Source organism: Fopius arisanus, unplaced genomic scaffold (genome assembly GCF_000806365.1).
Source record: "Fopius arisanus strain USDA-PBARC FA_bdor unplaced genomic scaffold, ASM80636v1 scaffold00032, whole genome shotgun sequence".
Taxonomy (NCBI): domain Eukaryota; kingdom Metazoa; phylum Arthropoda; class Insecta; order Hymenoptera; family Braconidae; genus Fopius; species Fopius arisanus.
The window spans coordinates 937,574-948,913 of record NW_011887771.1 but is presented as its reverse complement, the minus strand read 5'-3'; the positions used below and the strand labels follow the sequence as shown (position 1 = coordinate 948,913).

General features: G+C 38.5%; 1 protein-coding gene and 2 pseudogenes across 1 annotated transcript in view; 2 read left to right on the top strand and 1 right to left on the bottom strand.

Moving 5' to 3' along the window:
* LOC105265823 (chaoptin) overlaps positions 1-9,648 on the bottom strand; it is a 33,589-nt gene extending 23,941 nt beyond the window's left edge. The window contains exon 1 of the mRNA XM_011303565.1: positions 9,422-9,648. The gene's annotated coding sequence lies outside the window, so the exon portion shown is untranslated. The remainder of the gene's footprint in view (positions 1-9,421) is intronic.
* Positions 86-2,300, top strand: LOC105265821 (alpha-glucosidase pseudogene; annotated as a pseudogene).
* Positions 2,393-4,846, top strand: LOC105265822 (alpha-glucosidase pseudogene; annotated as a pseudogene).
* Positions 9,649-11,340: the final 1,692 nt, after the last annotated feature.

The following is an 11,340-nucleotide window of genomic DNA, read 5'->3' as shown; positions in this document are numbered from 1 at the left end:
GTACTTGTCTATCGAATGTTCCTCACCTCACTCATGGAATTCACTTAGCGATTAATTATTCGTGGAGCGCCGGAAGTTTGAAGCATTCTATTGATCGAAGAGGGGCGGCATTCCTGGGGAAATACTGGCCTCACTGGGGTTATAGGTAATCAAGATAACCTTGGCTCTACTATGCGGATTGATCCGTATCGCTGAAGTTTACATAAAGGATATGCCGTACCGGTAAACGAAAGTGTTTACATATAAATCCGGAAAGGAATGTTATCGTTAATTATAAGTATGCTGGTATCGTGCAATGATTTTTTTTTCATAAACTCATTTGGTTCTTCAGGACGGGAAAATTTTCCAAGATTGTAGCTCGCAATTGCTTGGAGAAGAAGTAGATTATCTTTGCGATAACGATTATGTAGTGAAAAATAGATTAGACTGTCGCAATGGATTTCTATGATCATTCTTTTTCATTCTTTTTGATTGAGGTAGTCATAAAACGGGGTTTTCATCCAGAAGATTTTAGTGTTCGGCAAGATGTTGCGGGCATCGATTCTCTTGTGTCTCTTCTCTCAAGTGTTGTTTTGCTGTGGAGCCCCGAATAAATCGGAGGAATGGTGGAGAGACACGTTTATCTATCAGATTTATCCGCGGAGCTTCAAGGACAGCAATGGAGATGGTGTTGGAGATTTGAATGGTATCACGAGTAAATTGGAGCACTTGGCTGATATCGGTGTCAGTGCCTTGTGGATCTCGCCGATTTATCGGAGTCCGATGGTGGATTTCGGGTACGATATCGCCAATTTTACGGATATTGATCCGGTTTTTGGAAATTTTACCGATTTTTCGAAGCTGGTGGCGAAGGCAAAGTCTCTGGGTATCAAAGTGCTCCTCGATTTTGTTCCGAATCACAGCTCTGATAAGCATCCTTGGTTCCTGAAGAGTGTTCAGAAGATAAAGCCTTATGATGAGTATTATATTTGGAAGGATCCGAAAATGGTCAATGGAACTAGACGACCACCTAATAATTGGTTGAGTGTCTTCCAAGGGTCGGCCTGGCAGTGGAATGAGCAACGTAAGCAGTATTATCTACATCAATTTGCGATCGGACAACCAGATCTCAACTACAGGAATCCTGCACTGTGTGAGGAGATGAAAAATGTCTTGAGATTTTGGTTGAAACTTGGTCTGGATGGATTCAGGATTGACACAATTCCGAATTTAGTGGAGGACAATAGATTTTTAGATGAGCCAAGAATCAATAATACCGGACTACCAGATACCGATCCGAACACACTTCAACACGTTTACACGGTGAATCAGGATGAGACGTACGACGTGTTGAAGACCTGGAGGGACGTGCTGGATGAGACCAATGGAACGAAAAAATTATTCTTGACGGAGGCTTATACCGATCTCCAGCATTTGGTGAAATTCTACTCCTACGGATCTAACATTCCTTTCAACTTCATGTTCATGGGTGATTTGAACAATCGTTCATCAACAGTGGACCTCAAACGTACGATGGACAAGTACCTGAATGCCATACCACCAGGTGAAACAGCGAACTGGGTGGTGGGTAATCACGATCAAAACCGAATATCATGGAGATTTGGTGTGAGACGGTCAGACTGGTTATCGATGATAGCTGCGGTGTTACCTGGTGTTGGTGTCATCTACAATGGGGATGAGATCGGCATGGAGAATCGACCAATGTCATACGCAGAAACAGTAGACCCCGCTGGATGCAACGCCGGACCTAACAGGTACACAATCTACTCGAGAGATCCAGCGCGAACTCCATTCCAATGGGACAATACCACTAGTGCTGGTTTCTCAACCAGCAACAAAACTTGGTTGCCAGTTCACTCTAATTACAAGACGCTCAATCTCGAGGCTCAGAAGAGAGTGCCAACTTCCCACTACAACATCTTCAAGAAGCTGGTGCAATTGAAGAAAAATCCAGTGATCAAGGATGGATCAACTGAAATAATCATTATCCACAGTGTACTCGGGATTGTCAGACGATTACCAGGACGCAATCCAATTGTTCTCCTCCTCAGTCTCAATATTGGCAATACTGTGACAGATGTTGCTGCATGGATGAACATCCCCGATTTTATGACTGTCTACACCGCAGATGCTGGCTCCGGAATTACCGCGGGCTCTGTGTTGAGCATGACGCGAATCAACATCCCTGCTTCAGCATCAATTATTTTGGTTTAAATATCAAATCGTAGTTTTTCCGTTCCATTACCTTCCCATACATTATGCGGCCTAATGTACCTTAATAAATTATGCAAACATTCTGAGATGGGTCTCCATGATAATTACTGAACCGTAATAATTTTAATAATTGAAATCCCTGAGGAAGGGGGAGGGGGATCGTTCTTGCCTCGACTCTAAATTATGTTTCATATATGTCAACTGGGAATAACAATCGAGAGAAAGTATTTTACTGTCACTGCTGATTACATGTAACGTTGTTCCGGAATTAAATAGAGAACATTAATAACGGCGGAATCCGAGCGTCAGTTGAATTGTTTTAATGGAAAAATATGAATTTAAAACAGAATCTCGATTGAAAAACATGAATTTCCTCTAAATTCATTACTCCTCTTTTCTCGCATAATTACTTTGACTTTGATGTATTAATTAATGAGTCGCTCTCCGTCCGGGCATCGAGAAAAACGTCAAGCGAGAAAGAAAAAAATCGTTCGGCAGAAAAATCTCAGGCTTATCAATTGTTCGTGATGGAAAATTCCATTATTCAGTGATATTCCCAGAAAATTATGAATTCCTACTCTTTGTGAAATTTTCCTACGATTTTTTCGATACATCGATTATCTGTTGACATCATGTCAACTCCTTTTTTTTTATCGGAGCGAATTTCTCTCAGGACTCCCAGAGAAAACTCAAATAATGATTAAGATTATCAGCACGATAACGATAATATCGTAACAAGTGCAAATGCTGATACCGTCGATAGTAATATTAATTTTTCTGTCAACGGAGATAAACCGATGTTAAAAGTCGATTTCCCGTGGTAAAGTGTTAGTGGTTGACAGAATGTTGTGGGTTTCGATACTCTTGTGTCTTGCCTGTCAAGTGTCAGTCTCCTATGGAGCGCCGAACAAGTCGGAGGAATGGTGGAGAGACAGCTTCATCTATCAAATCTACCCCAGGAGTTTTAAAGACAGCAATGGAGATGGAGTTGGCGATTTGAACGGTATCACCAGTAAATTGGAGCATCTGGTAGATATCGGTGTCAGGGGATTATGGATTTCACCGATTTATACGAGTCCGATGGTCGATTTTGGGTACGATATTGCTAATTTCACTGAAATCGATCCGATCTTCGGAAATCTTACCGATTTTACGCGACTCGCTGCAAAGGCAAAGAGTTTGGGCCTCAAATTGCTCTTAGATTTCGTTCCCAATCACACATCTGATAAGCATGTCTGGTTTTTGAGGAGTATTCAGAGAATTAAACCGTACGATAATTATTACGTTTGGAGAGACGCTAAGATAGTGAATGGTACGAGAAAGCCACCCAATAATTGGCTGAGTGGTTTTCAAGGATCAGCTTGGCAGTGGAATGAGCAGCGTAAGCAGTATTATCTTCATCAGTTCGCAGTTGGACAACCAGACCTCAACTACAGAGATCCCGCACTCTGTGAGGAGATGAAAAATGTCTTGAGATTTTGGTTGAAGCTTGGACTGGATGGCTTCAGAATCGATACTATTCCCAGTTTAGTAGAGGACAGTAGATTTTTCGACGAGCCAAGAAAACCCAATACAGGATTGCCAGATACTGATCCAAATAGCCTTGAGCACATTTACACGTACAATCAGAATGAGACGTACGACGTGTTGAAGACGTGGCGGGACGTGCTCGATGAGACTAATGGGACAAAAAAATTATTCTTGACGGAGGCTTACACCGATCTCCAGCATTTGGTGAAATTTTACTCATACGGGTCTAACATTCCTTTCAACTTCATGTTCATGGGCGATTTGAGCAACCGTTCGACAGCATTGGACTTCAAACGTACGATGGACAAGTACCTGAACGCCATACCGCCAGGTGAAACAGCCAACTGGGTAGTGGGTAATCACGATCAGAACCGAATATCATGGAGATTTGGTGTGAGACGGTCAGACTGGTTATCGATGATAGCTGCGGTGTTACCTGGTGTTGGTGTCATCTACAATGGGGATGAGATCGGTATGGAGAATCGACCATTGTCATACGCAGAGACAGTAGACCCTGCTGGATGCAACGCCGGACCTGACAGGTACACAATCTACTCGAGAGATCCAGCGCGAACTCCATTCCAATGGGACAATACCACTAGTGCTGGTTTCTCAACCAGCAACAAAACTTGGTTGCCAGTTCACTCTAATTACAAGACGCTCAATCTCGAGGCTCAGAAGAGAGTGCCAACTTCCCACTACAACATCTTCAAGAAGCTGGTGCAATTGAAGAAAAATCCAGTAATTAAGGATGGATCAACCCAAATTATCGTTGTCCAGAGTGTACTGGGGGTGGTCAGACGAATACCAGGACGAAATCCAATTGTTCTCCTCATTAGTTTCAATCTCGGCACTATGCTGGCTGACTTCTCCGCATGGATGAACATACCGGATACCATGACCGTATACACCGCGGATGCTGGATCCAGAATTACAGCTGGTTCATCCATAAACCTGACCCGCTTCACTATTCCCGGTTCTGCATCGATAATCCTGGTTTAAGCTAATATCTGTATATCGTTTGAATTCCATTGGCTTTCCTAGATTGTATACTATAGATTACACAACGATTTGAATAAATCATTGGGATATTCAGAGATAATCTCCTCGTTCGACTAGATTATAATAATTGTAAACGTTCAATTGTGTCCCTTACAAATCATTAGTTCCTTTCAGGACAGCAGTAACACACGGAAGAGCGAGAGTGGAACATGCAGTTTCACTGCAAACAGTCAAACAGATAGACGTTTCAACAGAAAGAGGAAAGGAAACTTCCCGTTTTCGGGGTTTACTTCAACCCGGACCAATCACACTAAGTGCACATCGTTCAACCGATCTCACTTGCTCCTGTTTATAGAAGAATAAAACGTACAAAAAACAACTACACAAGTTTCATCACCGGAGATTGTACAATGGGGTTCGTTGCGTATTCAATTGACAGCTCATTTCCCTCTTTTCATGTGCACCTCCAAGGCAGCCAAGTAGAGGAAAAAAAATCCTTGATGCCTTCCTTATAGTGACCAGTCCATTTTCTGCTTTCCCTGCACTCAATTTTTTGTACTTCAATCCTTGGGGGATAAAAAAATCCTTGAGGATGTGTCATTATTATTTAATACTTTTTTTTATTAATTGGGGACTATCTGTGAGGCTCTCTCAGGTTTTATGGATTATGTTTTTCGGGGTGTAGGGAATTCACCGGAATTTTATGATTCAGTTATCGAAAGTCTGATCGGTCTATTAATCCTCTCCCTAGACTATTCCTGCGGATTATTCCATTATATCCTCCCCGAGATTAAATCGAATCAACAGAGGGTTACTGACGCCGAAGTAATCCAATTACTAGTTTTGACACTTCCTCTACACTGTTAGGAGTTTTTTTGAGATTTTACGGACTATATCCGCTGGGATTTTAAATATTCGGAATTGGAATTCAATTGCAGAATGAAATTGTTCATAAAGTTCCTAATTTATCCCGGAAATTTCATAAAATTTCCAATGATAATTCCGATAGTTAAATCTATCCGGAAAATTTATGATCACATAGAGTTGACATTTATAAAAAATTTTATAAAAATTTTATAAAAAATCATTTATTAAATTAAATTATTATAGTAATAATAACAGTTCAATAACTAATTATGAATATATCTGTCTGACCACCGGATGAGTTGATTTTTTCTAAAAAAAATGGCACTCAGGATATACAACAATTGGATACATTACAAAGCAACATTTGCATGAATGGCTGAATGAAATCCGCGCCCCTCCGTGCAAATAATTCGCCAATCAATCTCTATTTATTCAGCCAGACTGAAAGGACTGCATTCATCACCATCAGCATCATCACGTGGTGGTGGAGGACCTATCGTCTAGCATGAAGCATCAAGCTGTCGAGCTATTGTGGAGAGTGCAAATATTGTGTTACCTAATTGTGCATCGTATGCATCACGATTTGGGGGCTAACTGAAACTGGACGGAATGGATGAAAAGAAAATGTACATGACAAAAGGATGATGGAATGGGGTACTGCGGAATTTCAACAATTACCACAGCACCGAGTGCTTCACTCCTCTTTTTGCACAATACGCACGATCATGTTGACCCCTATTATGGATTTTACGCATCGACGGGATTCGATTATGAAGGGATCATTTTGGGGGAATATCAACTGATGCTGATGATGACGTGCGGAAATTGAAATTTGTTGATGTACTCTATTTACATTGTGGGAGTGGGTAACGAGATAGCAGATCATTTTCAATTGAATATTTTCTATAGAATTGATGGGATTTGGTGAATGTAGATGAACTAGGGGCATTTATTGTTCCGGACTCCGCTATTTACCGAGATTTTACGAAAATTCGCGCACACTGGTTCCAAAAATGTTTAATCCATCGACAGTTTTGGTATTTAAAGGAATTTAGTTCAACCCCAGATTCCACTGAATTGTCAATTAATACGCGAATATTCAGTAATAACTTGTACTGCATTTTGAATTAATAGGATTTTCTAGGAAAAGTGCGCGCGGATTAGAGTTTTAACGATTTCTTAAATTACGTTTTGAAATTCGGAAGTCTCTAGTTTTTTCTTTAAAATATTTTTGAGTGAAGGTTTTTATTGAACGAACGCTCCGAAAAGTCGTGGAATTTTTCAATAAAATCGGAGAAACCCATGGAATGGCCAATATAAACTGTACAAATTCAATAGAATTTTTTAATGGATGTGCTGAGTTTTTTTTCGGAATTTTTACGGACATGTGAGTGAAATGCCCTACGGGAACACGTAGCACGCGACACACATTCATGATTTACACTGTTAGGAATTTATTTAATTTTCAGGAACAGTCGCACCGGAATTCTCAATGTTGGGAAGTTTAATTTAATTTGAGATTACATTCACAAAAGCTTACATTTATCTTAAAAATTCAATAAAATACACAATTTTCACGAAATTATATTACTTTCATAAAAATTATACTACATATTACTATTCCTATATTTTTCTTCACTTTCTTTATCTTCGGAATCTGGAAATTAGAATTTGATTGAATTGAAGAAATTACGAGATTCGTAAGTAAAGTCGTAGAGATAAATTTCATGTGAATTCAGGATTGTAAAATTTTTCAATTCCTTTTATTTGAAACTTCCGAATAACTCTGAACTCTCCCCCGCATTCGTGTTGGATACGATTAATTATTCAGCAGTAGTTCGAGTCAATTTCTGCTCTACCTTTTCGCTACCGATTCGTTAATTAACAAAGCCGTCGGGAGCCATTTGATTGAACGCGTTAAAAATTCACCAGAAATATTTGAATATACACTATCGAACGAATGAATAATATTTCAGCAACTGTATGAATTTTCCGAAATCCTGATAAGAGAACTCGTGCAGTGCCAATCTTAGTTGTGAACTCCTTTTTTAATCAGATGTTCATGTATATCTCATCGCCGAGATGGACTTTATTTCAGTGCCTCTAATTTCAGTCTGATTTTTTTCATTGAGATAAAAATGGAAGAGAAAACAATAGTTGGATATCCCAAGCTGAACGAGTTTGGCCTCCCGACTGGGAATTATCCAATTAAATCACCGCCAATACCCATATCTCCATCTCTACCAACTTAATTAACTTCTCTCTGACCCGATCAATTTTCATTTTAACCTCTCTAGAATTTTTTACCATTCTAGCATCATGAAAATTAGGTCTAACGAGATATCGAGAAGAACTGAATAATTCAAATCCTCAAAAAAACAGAAGGCGAAAGGATGAACCGAGATAAATTTTGGAATTCACTGAATATCGAAATGAATATTGATAATAATATATGAACCATCATATAAATACATAAGTTGATAATGTATATTGAATTGACTGGTTTTTTACTCGGAGTAGATTTATCTCATATCGACCGAACAAAATGCCCAAATTGTGTATTTTTTTGCAATTTAATTATAAACTTTAATGGGCATTAAAGTGAATATTCCTATCGGATTCTAGTTTTTCTGACACTAGTACCAGAATGATTGAAACAATTATTCTCCGTACACATAAAACGCCGCAACTTTATTCTGAAGACGAAAACTGGAGTAAGTGCATTTTTTGCACGGCCAGTTTTCAGAGAATATCTTAGAACTAGAGGGAAATAGTGATATTTTCATGAGAACCTTTTATGTAGCTCTCATCATTCTCCACAAAAAATGTTTATTCAACAATATCGCTGGGTTGCCTCAATTCCTAGATATTGGCTAAAATCGGTCTCGAAAAAAATGCATTTACCATTCCAGCGCTTTTCTACTGGACATGCACTGAACCTTGCACCGATGCCCCGAGGAAAGCATCCGCTTTTTTACTTTGTTCATGTGAGAGTAGCCCTGCAAATCAGGCACCGATAAAATGGTAATAGCCATCGCCGACGAGGAAAATAATTCCTCCGCTTTTATCCCCTTTATTGAGCCCTCTTGCACTTTTTTTCATGCGCGTTACTAAAAAAAATATGAAAAACAAGTGACAGTTGAGTCGAGCCTCATTATTGAGAGGCAGTGCGATAATACTCGTCTCGTTCATTAGCGCATATCATTTTAATTGGATCGCAATAGAGTAACTCAGCAATTAGGAGACACGAGATGATAAGTGAAGGCTAGAATTATGAGAGAAAATTAAAGCAATTGACGAGGGAATCGTGATGGAATTACTCTGATCTCGCTATATAATTGAATTTGAATAATTAATCGAAAATTATTGGATTATTTGGCTGATAAATAACGACAACTCCAGACATTTGAGATTTATTCTATATGCAAGCCTTATCCCATTACAATCTTTTTTGCATTCCGGCGTGTCGTATCAAATCACCACAGGGGAATAAAAATGAAAGGATAAAATAGAATGTAAAAACCACTAGGATAACAGTGCAATGTGAATGGTGCATTCTGTCCACGTTTTATCCATATTTCTACTTTTATAACTGGAATAAATCCCTCAGCGATTTCAAAGAGACCCTCCACTATAACAAATGTGGAAAAATACATTTTTATTTCTATGCATGAAATCACAGCCATTCATACAATTCGGTTTTAGCCTGACGTCAATTCGTGTGGCGAAACGTCGAAAAGTGATGGAAAAAAATTCTCGATTGACAAACACACCTATTATTCCAGTAAACAAAAATATTTTTCGATACCTGGAGATCGATGCTGTCACGGGATGATCGATCCACTGGCACGTGTACTGATTGGCTCTTCGATTTGTGCTGTCACATCACTTCATAATTTCGCAACAGGATGAAAAATATATTGAATACCGCTGAATCAACTCTGATTTTTCCTCACTGATATTCTAATTCAATAATAATGCATTGACACTCTCGATCACCCAATGATCCCACATTATCCCATATTATTTCAACGTTTTACATTCAGTCGAATGCAATCGATAATCATAATTGATGATTAAATATTTATTTATTTTTGGTTAATTGATGGTCTAATGATCCCACATTATCCTATATTATTTCAATGTTCTGCGTTGTGCTGGAGAATTGAATGGTTAATGACAATTGATGATTGTGTTTATTTATTAATTTTTTTGGTTAATTGAAGGAGTAACAGCGGTGGCAGCGGTGGTAGCGGTGACAGCGATGGCAGCGGTGGCAGCGGTATTTATTTTTGATAGTATGAATGCTGTATCTTTAGTGTGGTCCGCATGTTTGTGGTGTAGATTTGATATGTAACGTGGAACATTGTAAAAGTTGTTTTGAGGAATGACCATCTGGAGGATGGTGTCAGGTCGCGCGCTAACGCTAGACTGGCAATCGTCGGCTGACTCCTCGCGGACTCTCCCTACTTGCCGCGTCGTACCGCCCGGGGTCGTGCGCCCCACGTCCTACACCCACTGATACCAATGATAATCCAATCCTACCAATGTACCATTACACTATGTGCTAAATCCTCAACACTGACCTCCACTATTGGTTATTGCTGCTCGAGCATTAACCCTGGTGTTCCTATACAGAGGAAAAAATAAGGATTGAAAAAAAATCCTCAAAATTAAGGATGTTCTTTCATCTGCTGTCAAAATTCACGGCTTTTGGCAGATTATCGATGGAGTTCATATAAAAAAATGTAACGTTTTTAGCGTTTTGTCAGTATTTTTCCAAGTTTTGTGTTGTGTCGTCATTTTCATTCATTTTCTCTAGTCTTGGGATTCTTTTTTAAAGTTTTGAAAAAAATGCTGAACAATTTTTGTACCACCTTGAGACTTCGTGAGTCATTTAATTATGAGAAACAGGAAGAATGTTATATTTTTGTGTATCATTCCATCGAAATTTTACCAAAAAATTTAAAAAACGTGAATTTTTACTATAGATGACTGCAGGGCACCCTTATCAATCGATTACTTGAATTTTCTCGAAATATAATCTTCTTTTCATTAATGAATTTCGTTAATTTAATCGCTGAATTTCCATTGAAGTTGAATTAATTTCACTTGATGAAGTTTATCGAATTAATTATTAAATTCATTTTTTTAATTCGACATTGCTCGTCACGGGCATGATTCATGCTCAGTATTTCCATGATGATGATAAGCAATAGAAAGAGTCCGAAAATTTATTCTTTTAATTAATTATAATTACAATGAATCAATGAAATTTATTAATAAATTTTAGTGATTCATGAAAATTACAAATAACAAATTCTAGGATATAAAAACAATCTACTTGTGATTAGTAAATTTACTTGACAGCAATAATTATGAGTAATTATTTATATCGGGAATTAAATAACGAATATCAAATAAAATACACGAAATAATGGAATGTGTAATGTATTCAGTTTGAATGGAAGGAAATGAAATGGGGAGGGTCAATGGAAAATTCTCACCATTCAAATTTATTTTGATTCTTTTTGTCCTGGACTTCAAAGGAGAGTTGCGACTAGAGTTGCAGCTGATCCTTTATTTTTTTTTTCTCGTGAGTGGAATGTCTCCCTTATTTTCTTACTGTACGAGTTGATGGAGTGCCTCAAGGGTATCGACGTGGAATTGCAAAGTATCTAGGAATTCAGTGACTATGTGTGACACAATTGCAGTCCCTCGCGTGTT